Source organism: Psammomys obesus, unplaced genomic scaffold (assembly GCF_907164565.1).
Source record: "Psammomys obesus unplaced genomic scaffold, mPsaObe1.curated_primary_1811, whole genome shotgun sequence".
NCBI classification, from domain to species: Eukaryota; Metazoa; Chordata; class Mammalia; order Rodentia; family Muridae; genus Psammomys; species Psammomys obesus.
This window is the reverse complement of record NW_026591816.1, coordinates 7,352,328-7,375,253: the sequence shown is the minus strand read 5'-3', so window position 1 is coordinate 7,375,253 and position 22,926 is coordinate 7,352,328. Positions and strand designations below refer to the sequence as shown.

The 22,926-nt window shown below is 40.1% G+C and overlaps 1 protein-coding gene across 14 annotated transcripts in view; it reads right to left on the bottom strand.

Annotated features, from left to right (window-relative positions):
* Positions 1 to 22,926, bottom strand: part of R3hdm2 (R3H domain containing 2) — a 107,250-nt gene that overhangs the window by 58,696 nt on the left and 25,628 nt on the right. Inside the window, exon 3 of one of the 14 annotated variants that reach the window (XM_055611954.1) lies at positions 11,933 to 11,992. The exons of the other annotated variants lie outside the window; for them this stretch is intronic. The gene's annotated coding sequence lies outside the window, so the exon portion shown is untranslated. The remainder of the gene's footprint in view (positions 1 to 11,932; positions 11,993 to 22,926) is intronic. 14 annotated transcript variants of the gene reach the window in all.

The window sequence follows — 22,926 nt, the reverse complement described above, 5'->3', positions numbered from 1 at the left end:
CTGTAATTCTATATAGAAATCTCTGCATACTCATGGCAAATAAGAATTCCTAGTAATAAATCGGGGATGGGGAAGCAAAAGTGAAAGTTACAGTTTAAGGATAAGTCAACTTATTAACTCTCTTAAAAAGGCTAAAAAATTAAAGAACAGGGGCTTAGTGAATTACCAGTACTTACTGTGTAAATTCTAAGATCAAATACTCAGAACCCACATAAAAACAAAGAAAATAACCAACAAAACAAAGGCATGAGCCAGGTGTTTTGTAACAACCTATCTCTTTAATCCCAGCACTCAGGAGGCAGAGACAGGTGGGTCTCTGTGAGTTTGAAGCCAACCTGGTCTACACCGTAAGTGCTAGGCCGGCCAGGGCTGCATAGTTAGACCCTGTCTCAAACAAAACACAAAAGAAAAAAAAACAAAACCAGACATGGCTGCATATGTCTATAAGTCTGGTAGAGACAGGCATATTCTCTGAGCTCACGGGGCTAGTTGGCAAAAGTCAAAAGCTTTCATATTAGAAAGCTTAGAAGCTTTGGGATTAGGGAGAAACCCTGACTCTTATTCTCCGTCTCTCTTTATCACTATCTCTCTCTGATTTTTTTGAGACAAGTTCTCACTTTGTACATCTGGCTGGGCCTAGAACTCACTATGTAGCCCAGGTGGATGCGAAGTCACAGAAATTGGCCTGCTTCTGCTTCCTGAGTGCTGGGATTAAAAGTTTGCCCCACCATGGCTGTGAGAAACTCTGTCTTAAAAGATATAAAGGCAGAGAATAGAGAAAAACACCCGATGTCCTCTCTGGCCTTCATACTCCATGTATCTGTGCTTGCTTACAAGCACAACAAATTAAAAAACAATGTTTAAAGTGTGAATGGTTTTAAAGGCAATAGAAAGCGTAGAAATAATTTCCTCTTTTGATGGTTTGTTTATTTGGCATACCTTAAAGTATTAAGGAGTTGGGAGATTTTATTTTTGGCAGGAGAAACAAAAGGGAACTATTTCATATGTAACAGTGACTAGAACAAAGCAAAGACATGACGCTCCCAGGAGGGCCCATAAAGCACTTTCCTATAAACTATTTGTACATACTGTATAGTACATCTTGGTTTAAAAAAAAAACACACACAATTTCTAAGGCAGAGGATCTTCTGAGGACACAGTGGCTCAGAGCTTCACAAAAGAGACTACTGGGAGAGTGAAGAAATAAGATAATAAAGGGAGGATGGCTAGGTGGGGTCAAGATTTAACAATTTCTTTCATAGAGACTACTACATAGTCCCCATAAATTTTTGACTGCCACATCAATACCTTCCAGAACACGGTGAGATTATATATTCTTTCACCAACTCTATAGACAACTTCCAAGGCAAAGGAGCAAAGGAATATATCATACAGGGCTACTAGATACATACTTATAATCTCTCCCAGTCTCTCTCTTTTTCTGCACTCTTAACTACTGAGCCATCTCTCTTTATGTTTACTTTTCTTTTTTCCCCTTTTGGCTTTTCAAGACAGGGTTTCTCTATGTAACACAGCCTCTGACTATCCTGGGCTCACTTTGTAGACCAGGCTGGTCTTGAACTCATGGAAATCTGACTGTCTCTGCCTCTCCCATGCTAGGATCAAAGGCATGTACCACCTTGCCCTGCCCAATGTCTACATTTTTAAAATGATAAAACAAAGCAAAGTCTACATTTGTTCTATGACTTTGATTTTTCATTTTATTATTACTACAAAGATTATATCATTGCAACATAACTAATTCTTTTCTAGGGGATTTTTCTGATAAGGAAATAAAAGCTTAGAGGAATTAACTACTTCAACTCAACACTAAAGGGGAAAATGCAAGATTTTAACTTAGCTTTTCTGATCCCCAAACCAAGTTCTAGATGTTTCAGGGTAACTGACCACTGAGGAAAATTCAAGAGCATGCTAGTACTTAATAGAAAGGTACCTAGATTTGCGGCCTTTTCTTCTTCTTTTTAATCAGTGCAGGCTATATTCGGAGATATAAAGATTAGGTTTATAAAGTTTCCCATTCTCCTCAATCTTAGGTCCACCTCTCATGATTTTGATTCTTCCTGAGGGTACTGGCTTTTTATGTAAACTTGACATAGTCCAGACTCATTTGAAAGAGAGAACCTCAACTGAGAAAATTTTCCAGTAAGACTGGCCTTGCTCGAGGCAAGCTTGTGGTGTATTTTCTTTACTGATATGGAAGGGTCCAGCTCACATGGGCAGTGCCATTCCTGGGCAGGTAGTCTTGGGGTTTATACCTCTGCTTCGGTTTTTGAATCCACATCCTGGCCTGCTTGAGTTCCTGCCCCAACTTTCTTGGATGACTATAAGCAGCAAAATGAAATAAACTCTTTCCTTCCTAAGTTGATTTTGGTCTAAGAACATCGGAAAACACAAATATTTACATTACAACCACTAATAGAAGCAAAATTACCTGTATGTGGAAACAGATCACCTCTGATCTATTATGGCCATGCTTATAATTAAAACTTGTCAGCCATGTGGTGTGTAGTGGTACACACATTTAATCCTAGCACTTGGGAGGCAGAGGAAGGTGGATCTCTACAAGATGGAGGCCAGCCTGGTCTCTGGAACTTGGTCTATAGAATTCCAAGACAGCAAGAGCTGTTACACAGAGACACCCTGTCTCAAAGAAACCAAACTAGGAGCTGCAGAGATGGCTCAGAGGTTAAGAGCACTGTCTGCTCTTCCAGAGGTCCTGAGTTCACTTCCCAGCAATCACATGGTGGCTCACAACCATCTATAATCTAATCTAGCATGCAGATAAAGCACTCATATACATAAAAATAAATAAATATTTTTAAAACCCAAAACAACATTGTCATAAGCTCAAGTGGCTGCAGTGGGAGTACAATTTACAAATAGGTAATGGGAGCTTCATCTTCCAGTCAAATCACATTGAACATGTACATTCATAGTATTTAGATAAAACAAAATATTTTGAGAAAAGCACCTTATATCACTCTTGAAACACCTTCTTTTATGGCTCTACCTTCTGTCAATATTAATGTTATAAATCACCAAATAAAGAAATTTTCAAGGTTAAATGATGGTGTGTTTTATGTTCTGTCTTTTCATTGGTCCCTAGGTCAGTCAATCTGATTCAGGATTCCATGGCAACAGTCTCTATCACACAGTGGAATGAAAGAACTGACTTCAGCAAATTGTCCTCTGACCTTCACATGTACAGCATGGCAGGTGGGCATGCAAACATACATACAAAGATCTAAAAATATCTGTAAAGACCTGAAGCTGTTAACTATAGAAGGACGACATATCATATTTATTGAGTTCAGAAGGAAAAAAAAAGCTGCATGAAAGATATTTTATGACTGTGTTATCTCCCAATATGAGAGCTGAAAACCCGGATCACAGAAAGCTATCTTTCTAAAATAATAATAATGATAGAAGTAGAAGGGCTAGAGTTATAGCTAAGTTGATAAGATGCTTGTCTTGCAGACAGGAAGCCTGGTCCTCTATCTACTCCATAGTAGGACACCTATAATCTTAACACTTAGGAGTTGTTGCAGGAGGATCAGAATTTTAAGACAAGTTGAAAGCAAGCCTAGGGTAGATGAAAGACTGTCTTTAAAAAAAAGACATAGCTATCATTTATTATTTCCAGTGCTTTCAATACTATGTTCAAGAATTTACATAGAGTATCACCTTTATCTCAGTTTAATACTAAAAATTTATGTGCAGAAACTAACAGCAGAGATGTTAATTAAAAATTGGGAGGAAGGACTGGCAAGATGGCTCACTTGCCATCAAGCCTGATGACCTATTTGATCCCTGGGCTCCCCATAAAGGAAGGAGAAAACCAACTGACAAACTACTCTGATTAACAAAGCAAGGTAACAAGGAGGTGTGGGGTTCACACCTGTCATTGCAGCTCTCCATAGACTGAAGAAAAGTAGCAACTTTAAAGCTACACAGTGAAAGCCTGTTTTTAAGGGGCGGGAGGTGGGGAGTGAGAGTGAGCACTACTCTTGAATTCATTGCTCAGCACCCACATCAAGGAGCTCACAGCAATCTTTTGCTGCAGGTTTAAGGGAACTAACGCTCTCTTCTAGACATCAAAGACACCTGTACTCATACACACGTACTCATACACAAACACATATAATTAAGAAATATAATAATATCATTTAAAAAAAAAAAAAAAGGAAAGAAAGATTTCCCCTCCCACACTCCTTTGGTGTTTGTTTTGTTTGCTTGGTTGGTTGTTTTTTTTTTCTAAGACAGTGTTTCTGTGTAGTCCTGGCTATCCTGGAATTCAATCTAAAGACAACACTGCCCTCAACTTCACAGAGATCCAACTGCCTCTGCCCCCTGAGTGCTGGGTTTAAAGACATGTGCCACTACCGCTGGCCCCTCTTTGGTTTTTTGAGGTAGGATCACACTAAACAACTCAAGTTGACCTCAAATTTACAATTCTACTGCTTCAGCCTCTCAAACCTAGTTTTATAGACACAAGGCATCACACCCATCTAAGGTTTCTTTATATGTTAAACACAAGTATAGAAAAGGCAACAAAAATCGGCCCTAATCTGTAATTCAGCTAATTACTAATAGCAACATATTGAGATATATCTTGTTTTTATTCCCATGTTTATATATAATTTGCATCCATATTATATATTTTCATATCCAGCAAATTTTGTGTAATTATGATACATTTAGTCTATTTTCATCAAGAACTAAAATTGTAACAACTCACCATTTTTAATTAATTAAAATTTTTAAATGTATTCTTGAGGATAGTAGACTATCTAGAACTGGAGTTAAAGACAGTTATCAGCTGTCATGTGGGTACTGGGAATTGAACTTAGGACCTCTGGAAGAGCAGCCAGTGCTCTTAACCACTGAGCTATCTCTCCAGCCCCCTGCTTCTTGTAATTTATAAGACAAGATCTTATGTATTCAAGGCTGGCTATGGTGCCACTGTACAGATAAGACTGGTCTAGCAATCTAGCAATCTTCCTGTCTCAGCCTCTTCAGTGCAATATACTTTACAAATATAAAATACCACAGCAGATTTTAAATAACATGGACCATAATTTAGTAACTACTTCCTCATTATTGTGAATTTCAGGCAGCTATGAATTTATAGTAAAATATTCTGTGATGCCACCCTTGAACCCGTATCTTTATTAGCAATTCTCATTGACTCCTTAGGATAAATGTATTAGGAATTACAGAGATAAAATGTTTTTCCTACTTCACCCATTTAAGAAAAAAAAAATGCAGTTTTACTTTTGAATTAATGTTTTTCAACTATTCCTATGCTCACTTCTCAGGCCTTAGGGTGGGACCTTCAGAATATATGTGGGCACTGCTACTCTCACTTTCTCTGTTTCTTTTATAAATCCATCTTTTGTTTACAATTTGCTTATGTATTTGCGTGTGTGTGTGTCTGTATGCAGGTGGGCACATGCCTGGCATGTGTAGAGGGCAGAGGACAACCAGAAGAAGTCAGCTATCGCCTACTGTGTAGGTCCTCGGGACCAAACTCAGTTGGTTGGGCTCAGGCCATTGCTTTTACCCACAGAGTCACCTACTGCTTCACGTTTTACTTCCCTGCTGCTCACATCCCTTCAAATGGGAAAAGCCTCAAAAGATACAAAAGAATAACACTCTTAAGTTATAACTAGGGCTGGTGAGATGGCTTAGACCCCAAAATATGTGATAGCATAAAACTAAAAGATAAAAGGAAACAGAATGTTGGGCAATTCAGTATAACTTACTTGATATTTGATCCATTTAAAATCCTAGATTTTTTTTTTTTTTTTTTTTTTTTTTTGTCAAGATAGCTCAATGATGGTACAGCACAAGGCCTCCAGCTCAAACTAGGTACCACCACTCTTCCCCCAAATCAGTTTATTTTTTTAAAATATGGCATTTTAAGGAATCTTCATATGCAGTATTTCATACAAACTGTACATTCTTACATATATATGGAGAAAGACCATGAGCACACCACACCGCCAGGGAAGTATAAGGAATGACTTTCCAAGGTGGGCACCAGGGGCAAATGTCCAAATGTCCAGATGGGAGTAAGATACCTTCTTTTTTGACAGATAAGGATAAGAAACCCCACGAAAAGAATAACCATTACAAATCGGCAAGCTGTTTTCTCAGTGACTTCCGTGCAGGCAGAGGCTCTAGGCTGACCTCAGAAGAAATACCTGCCAACCAGCAGCACCAGCTCCCCATCAACATTACAGTGGGGGCTGCTGCTGGCTCTAAACTGCAGATCTTGCCAAATTTAGCTCCAAAGCTATAAATTTAGCTCAGAAGCCCTCCTGCATATAAACATTAGATTGGGCCTTGAGAGCAAAGTCTGTATAATAAAGTTCATTCTCTATAGATTTACCTCAGAAACTGTGAATTTTTCTGTTCACAATGTAGAACTGGCTGGCCTAGAGTTCACTATGTAGACCAGACTGGCCTCAAAACTCAAACAGATATGCCCGCTTCAGTGCTGGAATTTAAATGTGTGCTAATAATGCTGTGCAGTCAGCAGCTGTGGATTTTAAAAGACTCTGACATTAACATAACAAGACCACAAGCCTTTACTAGGGAAGGGTGGGGGAAGAGAGAGGGGGGAACCAAGTATAGCAGCCAGGAGGCTAAAGATTAAAAAAAAAAAAAAAAAAAAAGGCGGGGGCTAACCAAACCATCTGGATAATATAGAGAAGAGCCTCTGGGAGAAAGGTAGCCCAGCTCCTGGGCTGGAAAGCTCAGAATAGAGGGTCATGTATGCTGACCATACTCTGTAACAGGTAGGAACTGAGGGATACTGGGAGAACTTGGTGGCAAGGTCCACTTTGACATGTTAATAGGCACCTCAGCTGCCTGTTCCAGGAATCTGAGAACCTGGAATTTGAGGCTGGGGTGGGCTAGTAAATCTGAGGCCTATGTGGTGAGGTTCTCTACAAAAACAAAAACAACAAACCCAAACCAACCAAAAGATGAATGATGGTCAAAAAGGAAAAAGAGCTACTAATCTTTTCAGAGTGTGTGTTCACAAATTGGCCTCTGAGGCTGAATTAGAAAAGATAATCACTCCCTTTGCCTCTGGAGTGCTGGGTTTAAAGGTATATGGCTCAAAATCTGGCCATGATACTTAAGAGGGCCAGTTGTGTCAACACACATCTGAAATGCTTACAATAGACTTTCATTCATTTTAGAAACTCGTTATTTTATACAGCTGTAAATCCTGTTCCTCAAAACTTACACGTGAGGTCTGGGATGTAGCTCACATGTCACGCAATAAGGTTTCCAGGTTTATTCCTCATACCACCCCCAAAAGGGAAGACTGGCCAGATGACTCAGCAGATAAAAGCATTTGCCATGCAAGCCTTATAACCTAAATTCAATGGCCAGGAATAACAGAAAGCAACACACAGTGGCAAAGACAGAACTCCCAAGAAGCCTGTGGAACAGCTGGCCTAAAGTTCAGTTCAGCAGGTATAAGAGACACCCTGCCTCTAGGAAGGTGGACGGAAGCTGTCCTGACTTGCATATGTGCCTCATGGTGGGCACACAAAAATATAAATAAACATGTGAAAACACAAACATATAATTCTACTTGATTTCTAAACATTATAATATGGCCAATGTTAATTCAGTATCTAAGATATCTAGGAATTGTGGGAGGAGGAGATGATTGAGTCAGTAAAACATCAGGCCATGAGTTTAGATCCTAGCCCCCATGTAAGAAAGCTGGGCCTACAATCCTAGCACTGAAAAGGCAGGAGGGAGACCATGGGCTCACTGACCAGCCAGTCTACCCAATCAGTGAGTTCCAGGTTCATGGAGAGATTGCCCTAGATAGCACTCAGCTGTTAGCTTGACAACAGCTCAGAGTTGGGGGAATGTTAATTGGGGGATTGGCCAGATCGGATAGGCCGGTGAATAACTGTGTTGAATACTGACTGCCATGGGAGGGCCAAGCTCACAGTGGAAGCACCATCCCTTGGCAGTCAGTCTTCCCTGGGCACCCAAGAGCAAGCTTGTGAGTGACCAGTATCAGCATCTCATGGATCTGTCTCAAGCTCCTACCTTGAGTTCCACCTTGGCTTCCATGGTGATGGACTGTGGAACTGTAGGATGAAATAACCCTTTCTTCTCCAAACTGCTTTTAGAGCAGAGTGATTTATCACAGCTACAGAAAAGCAAAATGGAATGGAGAACCTGTCTCAAAAAAGAAGTGGATAGCTATAGAGAAGAACATGACAATCTGGACCTTTTGTTCCACAGGCATATATGTGAGTCTGCACACATGTACGTACACACACACACACACACACACACACACACACACACACACACACGGGGTGGATAAATAAATAAGAGAGAGGCACCTAGGACCACATGGCAGAGCTTGTCCTGACATCCTCACACATGCCACGACATAGGTATGCTCACATATGCACACAAGACACGAAATAAATACAATTAAAGAAAAAGAAGATTTAGTTACAAAATATCTCAGTGTATAAGAGCACTGGCTGCTCTCCCAGAGGATCAGCGTTCCATTCCCAGCTCCCACATGACAGCTCCCAACCATCTGTACCTCCAGTTACAGTTACCCTCATCTGACCTCAAGAACCAGGTATGCATGGGATGTACATGCAGGCAACACACTCATACACATAATAAAAATGATCTTAAGAAAAAAGATTAGGGTTTAGAAGGAAGAAGGGAGCAAACATAATTATATTATAATTTCCAAAATATTTTTTAAAAGATTTATTTTATGTGTGTGAGTGTTTTGCCCACACATATGCGCCTGGTACCTGTGGAAGACAGAAAAGGGCATCAGATCCCCTGGAACTGAAGTTACAGATTGTTGTGAGCTGCCATGTGGGTACTGGGAACTGAACTCAGATCCTCTGCAACAGCAGCCAGTGCTCTTAACTGCCCCATTAAATTTAAAATATATTTTTTTCCTGATTTTTCGAGACAGGGTTTCTCTGTGTATGGATTTGTAGACCAGGCTAGCCTTGAACTTACAGAGTTCCACCTGCCTCTGCCTCCCGGAGTGCTGGGATTACAGTCAGGCACCACCATGCCCAGCTAATAAAATTTTTTTAAGGTATAAAGTGATTGTGGAAGGCACCACACCAGACTATCTAGTCCTGCCCCAACACATACATACATAAAGTGTTACGGAACAGCTTTTTTGTTTGTTTTATAGCACGCGTGTGTGCGTGTGCATGTGTGTGAATGTAAGTGTGTGTGTGTTTGAGAGAGAGAGAGACAGATTGTAGAAATTGGTTCCAGGGATTACACTCAACCCATCAGACTTGGCTGCAAGCATCTTTACCTGCTGAGCCATCTTGTTGTCAGTCCTCTAGAGCTATTTTAAAGCTTTTTTTCTTTCTCTTTTCTTTTTTCTTTTTGGGTTTTCAAGACACAGTTTCTAGGTATAGCCTTGGCTGTCCTGGACCAGGCTGTCCTGGAACTCACAGAGATCCACCTGTCTCTGCTTCCCCAGCACTAAGATTAAAGGTGTGAGCCACCAGCTTTTTAAAGCTTTTATATATATCACCTTTTCTTTTTCTTTGTTCTGGCCTCAGGATGACATCCTTGAACTGCCTCAGCCTCTGCTTTGTGGTAGGATTATAGGTGTTGGTTTTAAACTTTTTCCCATTTAGGGGTGCGTGTATGTGTGTGTGTGTAGGCAGGTCAGAAGTAACCTGTGGGAGTGAATTCTCTTGGCTTCAGGGACTGAATTTAGGTTATCCAGACTTGGCAGCAAGTTACCTCCCTTACCCACAGAGCCACTTCAGAGCCCAGACATTTGTATATTAATTCTTAATCCTTAAACAAACAGAACCCTTAGCCTGTCCCCTTAAAAAACACCTAGGAAGTGGGTACTGTTATCCTCATTTTACACATGAAGAAATTGAAAAATCTAGTAATTCAGCCAAGATAACAATCAGCAATTGGTAAAACAAGCATTCAATGAGAATACTTTTCTTTGTTTCTTTACTTTATTTGGGTTTTTCAAGACAGGGTTTCTCATGCATAGCCCTGGGATCTGTAGAGCCTTGAACTCAGAGATCAGCCTGCTGGCACACCCAGAAGAACAGCACCATGCCAAGAAGAATGCCTTTCTTAAAGTGAAACTATTATCAAAAGAGGAAGCCAGGAAAAAGAAAGAGTTAAATTTCAGTAACACAGGGTTCGGAAACGGGGTCATATCAACATCTCCAGAGCCTGACATGACACACCCCTGTAATTCCAGGATTTGAGAGGTACAGGTAGGAGGATCGGGGACTCAAGGTCATTCCTGACTATGTGGCAAGTTTGGGACCATCCCAAGCTATGTGAAACCCTCTCTCAAGTAATTTAATACATAAATAAAAATTATACAAAACAGTCAATGTTGCCAGCATGTCCTTCCAACATATATCATATTTTCAATTACTCTTAAGTTATGCTAATACACCCATTCCCTAATCCTCTAAAAAGGAGAGGGTGAAAGAAAGTGAAGGGTAAAAAGAAACTGTAATCTTACTTTTCTAACATCTTTAAGAGCTTTTTTCCTTGACCTTTTTCTAAAACCCTGATAATTAGAAAACAAAGACTTAATTAAAAATAAGACACTTTCCGTTGAAATAAAAATGATCTTTTGGTAATTTTTTGCTTGGAAATGACTGAAACATTTAAGAAAATCTAGATATACCGTACCTACCCCAAATCAAAGAAAAAAATACATTTTAAAAAACTGTCATCTTTTAATTTCCCAGCAGTTCTTTCCCCCTCAAAGGCTATTCCTGTTCTAGTTGCAGACTGGGAACTGCTCCCAGTGACGTCAGAGCAGTCTCCCAGCAACGGTTAAGGAGGGCTGTCCACCACAGGGGTTTCCTGAAAAGCTAATGAGAAATTACCCACATATTTGCTACAATATCAAGATACAAAGATGTAGAGGAGCTGTGCTGACTGACCTTACAGCTACTATTTTTCTATAATAAACAGGTCATTCTTCCAGGATGCTCATCCTTTACTCTAGACTTACACCTTTCCTGCCCCCATCCTACTTCCGTCTAAATACAGTCAAATTCTTAGTGTAAAACATTTATGGATAATATACCACAGAAAAATAGAACTGTATATAATCTAAGCTAAACATCCAAAACTAATATTTTTTTCACTTCTTACAGAGAATTCAGGATAAGTAGCAGTACAGACAGAGGAAAAAAAATAAAGATAGAAAATAAATAGGCATGTTCTTAAAGGTACAACTCGACATTTGCTATCCAAACATACATCTTTTACAGAAAGGTGACTCTAGTCTCCCGAGTTCTCAGACTGACCTCTGCAGTAGCCCTTCAAAAACCATCAGTATTATAATGAAACTGTATGGAAGGAACTGGAAGCCTAAACACAGACTCCAAAACCAATGACCTAGGGCTGTTATTATGCTCACAACTAGGCTTCTTGTACGTGGCAAGCCTTTCCTCAGCTTTACTTTAACCGTATAGATTCAAAATTTTACTCTGAACTACAGTGGCAAGGACCTTTATATAACTACCTATTTGAGGTCTGGAAAACAGCACACAAAGTGATCAGGGTCAGTATAAACAGTACAGAAAATCCCAAATTCTAAAACTTAATTTCAAATTAACGGCTTCTGGATTCTAAAACCCTCATGAGCTCTTTTTCCTTCTACAATTAGAAAGAGCAATTAGGTAAAATTCATTAGCAACAGCATTCACAGGGTTAATTCAAGCACTCTGCTTCAGCAATCCCGACTCTGGTCTAAGCCTGTTGTAAAAAAGCAACAATCTAGGGTACCCCTATCACTAAAACATCCCACTTCAGCTTCAGCTCTATTCAGTGGTACCAGTTATCAGCAAGTCAAAAAGAGAGAACGCACCGCTTCAGATCGATTTTCCTTCTTCCTTCTCTTCGTCCCCTCCCTTTCAGAAGAAAAAGACTGCAAACAAAATAATACGTCACTGGAGGTAGAGGGAATCCCATCTCTGCACTCTTTAGAAACCAAAGCCAGCAAACAAAAACAAGTAAATTATAAGAAACAAACAAGCCACCCAAAATTAGATGTGGCAAACCCAGAGAAACTCATAACGACCTCAATACATCAAACAACATTTGTAGAAAAAAGGCTTAGCAAATTATTCCCAGATGTTTATAATCACAAAGCTCCCTCGATACGACAAAGGCAACATATTTCTTAACACATTTGAAGAGTAGGGGACAGTTACATAAAGACACAGGACACAGAGGCATATTCACCAGCCAGGCATGGAGAGCTGAGTAATGACACAGTGAAGGATATTTATAGGGGATTCCCTGCTTCCTGCAATGTGCGTCAACAGCATCACCAAAGAGAACAGAAATCACAGAGATTCTCATAAGCAAAATTTGAATAAAGCATTGCTTAAAATAATCATGGAAGTAGAATCTGCATACAGTACAAGTTTTAGCAAACCTAATATTTAAAATCTTTTAAAGATTAAAAACAGTCCCTGAAGATATCCGGAAAACCCACACAAAATTTAATATTTGAAAATTTAATTTCCATAGTGTGTATCATCCAGTTAAATCAACAATGATATTTTTACGTGCCAATTTTTGTCACCTCTTCCCTCCCAGCCTGTGAAGTCCTAGGACTTTTATTTAAAGAAAGAAAATTATTCAAAACTCACCCCAGATGGATATGCACTTACACCAAGATGGAGCTCACATTATTAATGGAGACCTCATTGTAAGGATCTGTTCTGCCGGAATTTTGCCGGAAGAAATCCTTCTGGGAAACCTGTGCCCCCCCCTCCCGCCCACAGTCCCCAGCCGCCCCCCTTCACCCTTGAATGAAATGATACTGATCCTTGTTGCTGCTTCTCCAGCTAATTGCTCTAACGAGATGCTCTGAAGCAGACCATGGTCCAGCTGTTCTAAGGGATGTCACCCAGAGCTCTGCCAACAGACAGACAGACAGTCTGAGGCATACACAAGGGGGAGGGGAAGAGAGAGAACACCCCCTCCCACCTCCTTTTCTTGCTTTCATTCAAGTACTTCAGTGGCATGCCTGCCTCCACACTGCTCTGAGGACAGCTTTTAAAGATACAGCAGCAGCTCCTTTTTGCTGCATATGCTCAGGTGCCAAAATAGACTTTTTAGTGAAGAATAATGATTTGGGGATATGTACAAGTTTGCCTTTAAATTTATCCTGACTTTTTCTCATCTGTAAAATAACTGAGGTCAAAGAAATGCTTTTTACCTAAAAGCTATCAGGCTCAATTTTAAAATGTAAAACAAAGACCAAACACAATTATAGAGAATTCTCTTCCGAGCAAGCTATATTTAGTAAAATAATTTTTCATTTGGGGGCAGGAGATAAGCAGCATGAAACAGTAGTAGCTATCTGTTTCTCCTCCCATATTGGCCCCCAAAAGACCAAGCAGAAAACTATAAAATGAGTAAATACAGACAGGATTGGACCCTGGGGAAGTAGAGAAGGAAACAGAGAGGGGGGAGGGGACAGAGAAAGAATGAATAAAACAGAAAGAATGAAGGAAACAGAGAGGGGGTAAGGATAAATACATTAAAATAAATGATTAATTCAAAGGAGACCACAAGAAAAGAGTAGTAATTATGAAAAAGATAAAGTATGCATGGTGAGCAATGGCAGCTTACACCTGTAATCCTAACACAAGGAAGGAGGCAGGAGGTGAGCTTTTTGAGTTCAAGGAGACTGTTCTGTTGCTGCTGCTGCTGCGGTTGAGACAGAGCCTCACTATGTAGCCTTGGCTGGCTGGAACTCACAGATATCACACTGAACCTGCTCCCTAACTGTTGGGATCAAAGGTGTGAGCCAACACACCCAGCAGAGGCTCCATCTAGGGAGGGAAAAAGCCAGAAATTCCAGAGCCTGAACACCATTTCAATGAATCTGCCCTGGAGCTTCTAATTTAAATCCTGCGTGGTGGCTCACACCCATAATCCCAGTATTCTTGGAGCCTGGAGCTACAGAGTTTGCAGCCTGGGCTACAGAAACCTGTTTTTAATAAACAAAGTAAAGTGTGGCTCAGGAGTAACAAATTTAAATGTGCCTTTCAGATTCTTTTTCTCTTCTCTTTTTGGGTCCCTTCGTTTCCTTCATAAAGAATGAGTCCAGAACCTTGTGCATGCTAAGAACGCACTCTACCACCGAGCAATACCTTCAACTCTAGGCCCTAATTTAAGTTCCTAAAGAAAAGTGGTAATAATATCTAATGCTATAGAAGGCAATGGACCTTAGTTAGAGGTAGTGCAAAATCTGTAATAACATAAAATCAGTAGGGCTAGAGCCAAGGCAATCTAAGGAAGGCAAGAATAGCTGTTAAAAAGACTAATCCATTCACACACCTTTAATTCCTGCCCTAGGGGGCATAGGGCAGGCATATCTGAGATGAAAGGCTGCTGGTAGTTTGTTTGTTTCAGTTTTTTCAAGAAAGGGTTTCTGTGTAGCCCTGACTGCCCTGGAACTTTCTGTAGACCAGGCCACTCCAATTCAAAGATCCGCCTGCCTGTGCCTCCCAAATGCTGGGATTAAAGGCATGTACTGGTAGTAATTAATTGACTGAGTGTGTGCATGCATCTGACATAGCACAAAGGTGGAGGTCATTGAACAACTTTTGAAATCAGCGTGTTTCCTGTCATGATGTAGCCAGGCTTGTGGCCACCCTAAACTGTCTCACCAGGGCCCCCTAGTCATTGCCCCCCCCCCCCCCCCCCACACACACACACGCTGGTCATTGTTAAACAAAGGAATGACAAGTTCTGGACCCATATTTCCTTGTGGCCTCCAATTTCTTTTTTTTTTGAGAAGTTTATACTATACAGAGAATCAATAAAATACTAAAGTAGCCAGGCAGTATGACGCACACCTTTAGTCCTGGCGCTTGGGAGGCAGAGGCAGGAGGATCTCTGGTCTACAGAGCATGTTCCAGGTCAGCCAGAGCTATTACAGGAAAACTCTGCCTCAAGTCTCAAGTTTATTTGTATGTTAATATGTAATTCAGAATTTATGTAAGATGTTTCATGGTAACTCATCATACTTCAGTATGAAATAAGGTCATTCTGTTAAAAAAAAAAAAAATCCACCATGCCAAATTGTAGTGGTTCATGCCTTTAATCCCAATACTGGAGAGTGGAGGTGGAAGCAGAAGGATCTTTGTGAATTAGAGGCTAAATAGTGAGTTCTAAGACAGCCAACTAACTATACACAAAGGAAACCCTGTCTCTTAAAAATCTTGGGGAGGGGGACTACCTAGGTGAGTTCTTGGTGGTCCATATGAAAAGAAGATATGAAGAATACTAGAGTGGGGGTCTTAAACACACTACATACCTGAGGCTGGCCTTGAACTCCACCTTCTAAGTACTGGCATAACAGGCATGTTCTACAATGCCTGAATTTCTGAAATGACTTTGGAATCACTAACAAAGGAAGCTGATAGAACTTCCAGAATAATTTCACCTGAATCAAATGTTTACTAAAAGTCAACACAAGGGAATGGAGGGATGGACTAGTGGTTAAGAGCACTGGCTGCTCTTCCAGAGGACCTGCATTCACTTCCAAGCACCAATATGGCAGCTCACAGCTGTCTGTAACTCCAGTTCCAAAGGATCCAACTCCCTAACATAAACATACATGCAGGCAAAACACCAATGCACATTAAATGAAATTAAAAAAAAAAAAAAAGCAAACTCGAAGGATTCAAATAAATATCCAGACCCTTATAATTACCCCAAATTCCAGGAAACAATCTAAAATTATTTGGCTATGTGAAGAACCAAGATAATTTCAATTTGTGTAAGACAAGACATGAAAAATCAAAACTTCAAGATAGACAGATATTAGAATTAATTATCTGATAATGACCTTTAGGCACACATTATACAAATGTTTCAACAAAGAACAACACTCTTAAGCTACTGAAAAGATAGGCAGCTTCAGAAAAGAAATAGAATATATCCAGAGAACTAGAAACTTTAGAATCACAAACTATAACAACCAAAATATAGATAATTACTTGAAGGGTAAAACAATACAATTGAAGATCAAAGATTAACAAATAATATAAACAAAAGACAAATACAGAAAAGCACTTGACAAAATTGAAAAACAATCTATAATAAAAATGCTCATGAAGGAAATGGTCTTTAAAAGCAAACAAAACAAGAACAAAAACAAGCTTTCACTGTGTAGCTCCAGCTGGTCTGAAACTTTTTTTTCTTTTTTTGAGAAAGGGTTTCTGTGGAGCCCTGGCCGTCCTATAACTCACTTTGTAGACTAGGCTGGCCTTGAACTCAGAGACCCACCTACCTCTGCCTCGAGCACAGGGATTACAGGCATGGGCCATCACCACCTGGCTAAGTCTGGAACTTTCTCTGTGACCAGGCTAGCCATGGACTCATACTGATCCTACTATTTCTGCCTCCCAAATCTTGGGATTACAAGTGAGTCACGGTGCCTGGTTCAAACTGCCCTGGTTTAATACAGTTAAAGAAACTTAGAGAATGGTTTCTTCACTAGAGTCAGAAAAGGCCAAGGCTGCCCACTGTCACTCCTATTCAAAATGACAGTGGAAGTCCTAATCAATGCAATAGCCAGAAGAAGAAACAAGGCACAGATTCAAGGAGGAAATGCAACTGCTCCTAGCCGAAGACAACTGTCTACATTAGAAAAGATCAAAATGGCAAAAACTGAAGTTAACAAAACCAAAAAACTTTCTCAAAGTAGAAAATGTGTTCAGCTAGGTCACTGTAGGACAAATTGACAAATCAGTCAAATGCCCATAAATTTAGCATAAACAATTAAAATATAAAATAAAATTCCATTTATGGCTGGGCAGTGATGGCATACACCTTTAATCCCAGCCCTTGGGAAGCAGAGGCAGGTGGATCTCTTTCAGTTTGAGACTAGCTGGTCTACAGAATGAGCTCCAGGACAGCCAAGGCTACACAGAGAAATCTTGTCTTGAAAAACCAAACCAACCAAAATTAAATGCTTAGGTCCTGAATGACTACCAGAAATGAAAGATATCAACAACCAAAATAGAAGAGATGAGAGCCTCCAGCTAATTACATCTAGATCTCTTTGAGAAACGGGTTCACATGCAGACCCAACCAACCCAACTGTGGATTCAAAAGAAAACATTGTATGAAAGGCTGAGGCAGAAAGATGACATGTTCAAGACTAGTCTATAAGCTACCTATAGTGTTCCGGCTACAGTGTGAAACCTTGACTCAAAACAAAACATTACAGCTCTGCAGATTAAGTAGGCTTTTCTTGTCATTAGCTTTAAAACAATGCAGTGTATCAACTGTTTCCACATCATTTACATTTTATTAGATACTGTAACACTGAAGCATATCAGGGGTTTTGTAGCTAATTCTCCCAAGGGAAAAGTACTATGACTTTACATAGAGAAAATAGTGATGATTAAAGCCTAATAGACTTGAAGGCAAAAAAGGAGGGCTAGATGGGTAATAGCAAGCATCAATATTTTCAAAATATTTCCCTGTAAAGAGAATGAAGTGAAGGTGGGCGACGGTGGCATATGCCTTTCATCCCAGCACCTGGGAGGCAGAGGCAGCAGGAACTCTGTGAGTTCAAGACCCGCCTGGTTTACAGAGTGAATTCCATGCCAGCCGAGAGAGAGAGAGAGAGAGAGAGAGAGAGAGAAAGAAAGAGAGAGAGAGAGAGAAATGAGGTGGTTGCCAGAGACAGAACTGTTGAAAATTATTTTTACAAAACTGTGTTTGTTTCTCTTTTAACCCCACTATCACACAAATAATTGGGACTCCATTATATTATTTTTAAAAGCTTCACAGTGCAGTAACTGAGCTGTTATTACCCATTTCTTAATCCTTTAAGCTATCTAGTTTCCTCCCAGCATACATCCTTGGACTTGGTAGTTTTCCTGCTGAACTCTCTCTCTCCTGGTCCCTCCTGGACCTCTGCCCATAGATGAATCCTCTGGCTGATCCCCAACTTCCTCCTCTAACTCCTCCTCCCCTGGCTGGCAGGAAGTCCAGCCCTATTTTCCCCTGATCAGCAATTGGCTATAAGCTGCTTTACTGACATATGAGGGAAACAGAGTTTATACAACATTGAAACAGGCGAGTCTTAGAACAAGAACTGCCCAGTATGGGGGGGGAGGGGTACAAAGATGAGCATTTGACTTATACAATAATTTTATGCCTACACAGAACCAACTGTAATGCACTTGAATGATATGCCTGTAAGAGTCATGTGGGGGCTGGAGAAATCAGTGATTGGGAGCAGTCGTTGTTGCAGAGGACCCAGGTTTGGTTCCCAGCCCTACGTAGAGGCTTACCACCTCCTCAGGCAACAAGTATGCATGTGGTGCAAAGCACTCATATACATAAAATAGTAAAAATAAATCATAAAAAAAACACCAAAAGAATTGTTTGTTAAATCCATATGGAATACATAAAGACCTGCGGGATAACATGATTTAAAAGCAAGCAGTTACTAGCAAGATGGCTCCGCTAGTAAAGGACTGAGGCCAAGCCTGAGTTCAATCTCCAGAACACACTGCACGAGTTGTCCCCTGACCTCAGACATGTACCACGGCATGTGCAGGGCCCATGTAAACATACACACTAAGTGAGTACATTTTAAAAACAAGCTGCACTTGCCATTCTGATCATTTTTATGTAGTTTAAACAATATTTTGCTTTATTTATTTATTTTGGATTTTTGAGACAGACCTTGGCCAGCCCAGAATTCTCTATGTAGACCAGGCTGGCCTCAAACTCACAGAGATTCACCTATGTCTGCCTCTCAGATGCTGGGATTAAAGGTGTACACTACCATCCCTGCCCCATGCAATCTTTTAAATACTTAGGGGCTTTTGCTTTGACAGAGTCTCACTCTATCATCCAGGCTGGCCGAGAACTCAGTATGTAGCTCAAGCTGTTCTTGAACTGGCAGTCCTGCCTTCACCTAGGGAGTGCTGAAGTACAGGGAAGTACAGGCACTTTAAACAGCTTTGGTGTTGTTTGTTGGGCTTAGTTTTGTTTTGTTTTTATTTTTGAGATAAAGTATCACTATGTGACCCAGGCTAGCTTCAAACTTAGCCTTTCAGTGCTAAGATTAGAGGTGGAATACTACTCTTCTTTAAATCTGGTGGCACAGGTCTGCAATCCTAGCTACTCAGAAGACTAAGGCAACAGGATCACAAGCTCAAGACATACCTAAGGCTACACGGTGAGTTCAAGGTCAGTCTAGGAAATTTATGGAGACCCTGGCTCAGACTTACAACTGAAGGAAGACTTAGGGTATTGCTTTGTGGTACAGTGCTTGACTACTTTATGACAGAACCCTAGGTTCAATTCCCAGCATCACCTCCCCCTCCCCCTCCAAAAAAGACAAGAAAGTAGAGAATCCTACTCTCCTATAATAAAAACTATATAAACAAGAAAAATTCCTATAGTGAAATGTTTATAGGCATTATTTATAATGGAGAAAAATCTAGAAATGTCAAATGGCTAGTAATAGGAACAACTATAACTGATGACACACTCACATAAATGACTCAGAATGACAAAAGAGAATAGTCTAGAACAGTGGTTCTCAACTTGTGGACTGTGACCCCTTTGGGGGCTGCATATCAGATATCCCACATATCAGATAGTTACAAGTCCTAACAGTAGCAAAATTACAGTTATGAAGTAGCAATGAAAGAAATGTTCTGGTTGGGGTCAGCACAACATGAGGAACCATATTAAAGGGTTGTAGCATCAGGAAGGTTGAGAAGCACTGCCTGAGAACAAACATTTAAAATTCTGTGTTTATTAGCTGCAAGTATTTACAAAAGGTTAGTGAGCTAAATACAGGAAGAGAAGTTGCACACAAACCTGAACCCTGGAGTTCAGAACCCACATAAAGCAGGTGTCACCATGCCATAAGCCAGCACTCGGGAGGCAGAGATACAAACTAATCTCCAGGAGAAACTGGCTCGCCAGGCTCGCCACAATTAGTGAGCTACAGGCTCAGCAACAGACCTTGCCTCAGTAAAGTGGAGAGCATGACGTAACTTTGAGCTCACACATATATGAACACACATATACACAAGTATATTACACATACATACAAAAATATGGAAAAGAAATTTGTCAAAGTACAGTAGATAAATTTTTTTCTTATACATTTCTTCACTGCACTGTCTAAAATATTTTTAATAACCACAGACTGGTTCCATTTTCTGACACAACTACACAAACTAATGGATGACAAAGAAAATAATAAACAAATGGGAATTTTTTTTAGGTTTTCTCGCATTGAAAGACTTTGATGTAAACTTTAAAACAAACAGGTTCCTCAAAATTGAACTTAATGTCACTAAGAACCTTAGTTCCACTGCATACAACTACGGTGTGTTCAGACCTTCATAAATACAAACAGCTGAGTCCTCAAGTCTTGCAACAGGCAGTATGAGAATTCCAGTCAGTGCTCTCCCAGGCTGCATCAGTATCCCAGAAAATTACTTACGCTCTCCACAGATTTATTTATTCAACTATAAAGTTTAAATTCACAAGCCATCAGTGGTAATTTAAATAAAAGTGGTCCCGTAGGTTCATAGGGAATGGTATTATTAGGAGGCATGGCTTTGTTGGAGTAGGTGTGGCCTTAGCGGAGAAGTGTGTCACTGCATGGATGGGTTTTGAAGTCTCAGAGCCCACAATAGGCCCAGTGTAATTCAGTCACTTCCTGAAGCCTGTGGGTCCAGATGTAGAACTCTCAGCTCCTTTTGCACCATGGCTGCCTGCACACCATCATGCTCTCCACCACAATGATAATGGACTAAACCTCTGAAACTGTAAACCAGCCCCAATTAAATGTTTTCCTTTATAAGAATTGCCATGGTCATGGTGTCGCTTCACAGCATTAGAAACCAAGACAAAATCTTTGAATCCGTATGCACACAATGATAAGAAAAAAAATAGCTAACAGACAATTGGGAAAAACTGAACATGAATAGTATCACATGACTCAGAATCAATTCTTCTGTAAAATGATAATGGTATGGCACTTAGACTTTAAAATCCTATGGCTGGGCTACAGAGATGGCTTAGCAGATAAGAGCACTGTCTGTTCTTCTAGAGGTCCTGAGTCTAATTCCCCACAACTACATGGTAGCTCACAACCATCTATACTGGAAGCTGATGTCCTCTTCTGGCATGCAGGCATTTATGCAGATTAGAACATTCATACATAAAAAATATATATAAGACATTTAAAAAATATTTACCTGTGGGTAGCATAAACCTTTAGTCCTAGCACTCAGGAGGCAGAGGCAGGTGGATCTCTGTGAGTTCAAGGCCAGCCTGGTCTAAAGAGTAAGTTCTAGGACATCAAGGACATATGGAGAAACCCTGTCTTGAAAAACAAAAAATAAATAAATAAATAAATAAATAAAATAAATAAAAAAATAAAATAAAACCACCCAAATCAAAAAATATAGAATATTAATGAGGCAGTTGCAGATGAGATGACACATGAACATACTCCAACTCTGAGGCTAGAGAGACAGTAAAGTACTTGTCATGCAGGTATGAGGGAGGAAAAAGGTTGAATCCCCAGAATTCAATAAAGCTAGGCACGGCAGCATGTAACTAACCACTGTGCTCCTCTGGTGAAAGGGGAGGTGGGAAGAGGGGAATCCCTGGAAAGTCACCAGCCAGCTAGACTGGCAATCAAAGCAACAAGCAGATGGGTCTGTCTTAAACACCTAGGAGAAGGGGAGGGCAGATATTTCAAGCTGTCATATGACCTCCATGGGCACACTGTAGTATATTCATACATATCTGCACATACACATACATTATGTACATACACATCAACACAGATTAGAAAAACAGAAAAAATATTTTTTTTCTGTTGGATATTTTTAATATCCAACTTTGTTTTTCCAATTGTATTAACCATGTTGCTATAAAATTCTAGTGCTGTCTCTAGTTTTCAAAGCTTCAGCAGTAAGTAAAGAAATCTCTATATCATGGCTTGTACAGACTAACCACTTTATTACTTACAAACTGACAAGTAGTGAAGGACAGTGGTGAAAGCACAAGACTCAACTGGCCTCAAAAAACAGCAAGAACAGCCTGTTTAGTCAGGCAATGGTGGTGGCGATGGCAGAGGCAGCAGTGTTGGCAGCAGCAGCGGCAACAGTGTACACCTTTAATCACAGTACTGAGGAGGCAGAGGCAGGTGGATCTCATGAGTTCGAGGCCAGCCTGGTCTACAGTGTGATTCCAGGACAGCCAGGGCTATACAGAGAAACCCTGTCTCAAACAAACAAATGAAAAAGAATATACTGTTTACTTAATAAATAAGGAGATTGATTACAGACCTCGTACCTGGCACTCAATGGAATTCTGCATTACCAAAAGGCCACTGAACTCTTACAAATGGCTCTTTGGTATGTAGACCAAGAAATTGCTCAGACCTTCAAAACATATTTATGCTTCCCAAGAGCACTATAACTAGTGCCTTCACAGATACTAAAACTTAGCTTCTTTAAAATCCTTTAGCTTCTATGAAGACACCAACCTATGTGCTATACATGCCAAATGTGACAAAAGACATGGGATTATCATGTCTCAATACATGAGACATGCTGGCACAGTTCTATAATCCCAGAATTCAGAAAGCTAAAGCAGGGCAGTTTTGAGTTTTAGGCAGTCTGGGCTACACAGCAAGACCTTGGCTTAAAAACAAACAAACAAACAAATAAACAAAAAAAAAAAAACCATTATGATAAGAAACATTTCATTCCAAAGAAAAGTCTTTTGATGTTATTGCTGGTTCTATTTCATACTTCTCCCCACTGGGTTAAA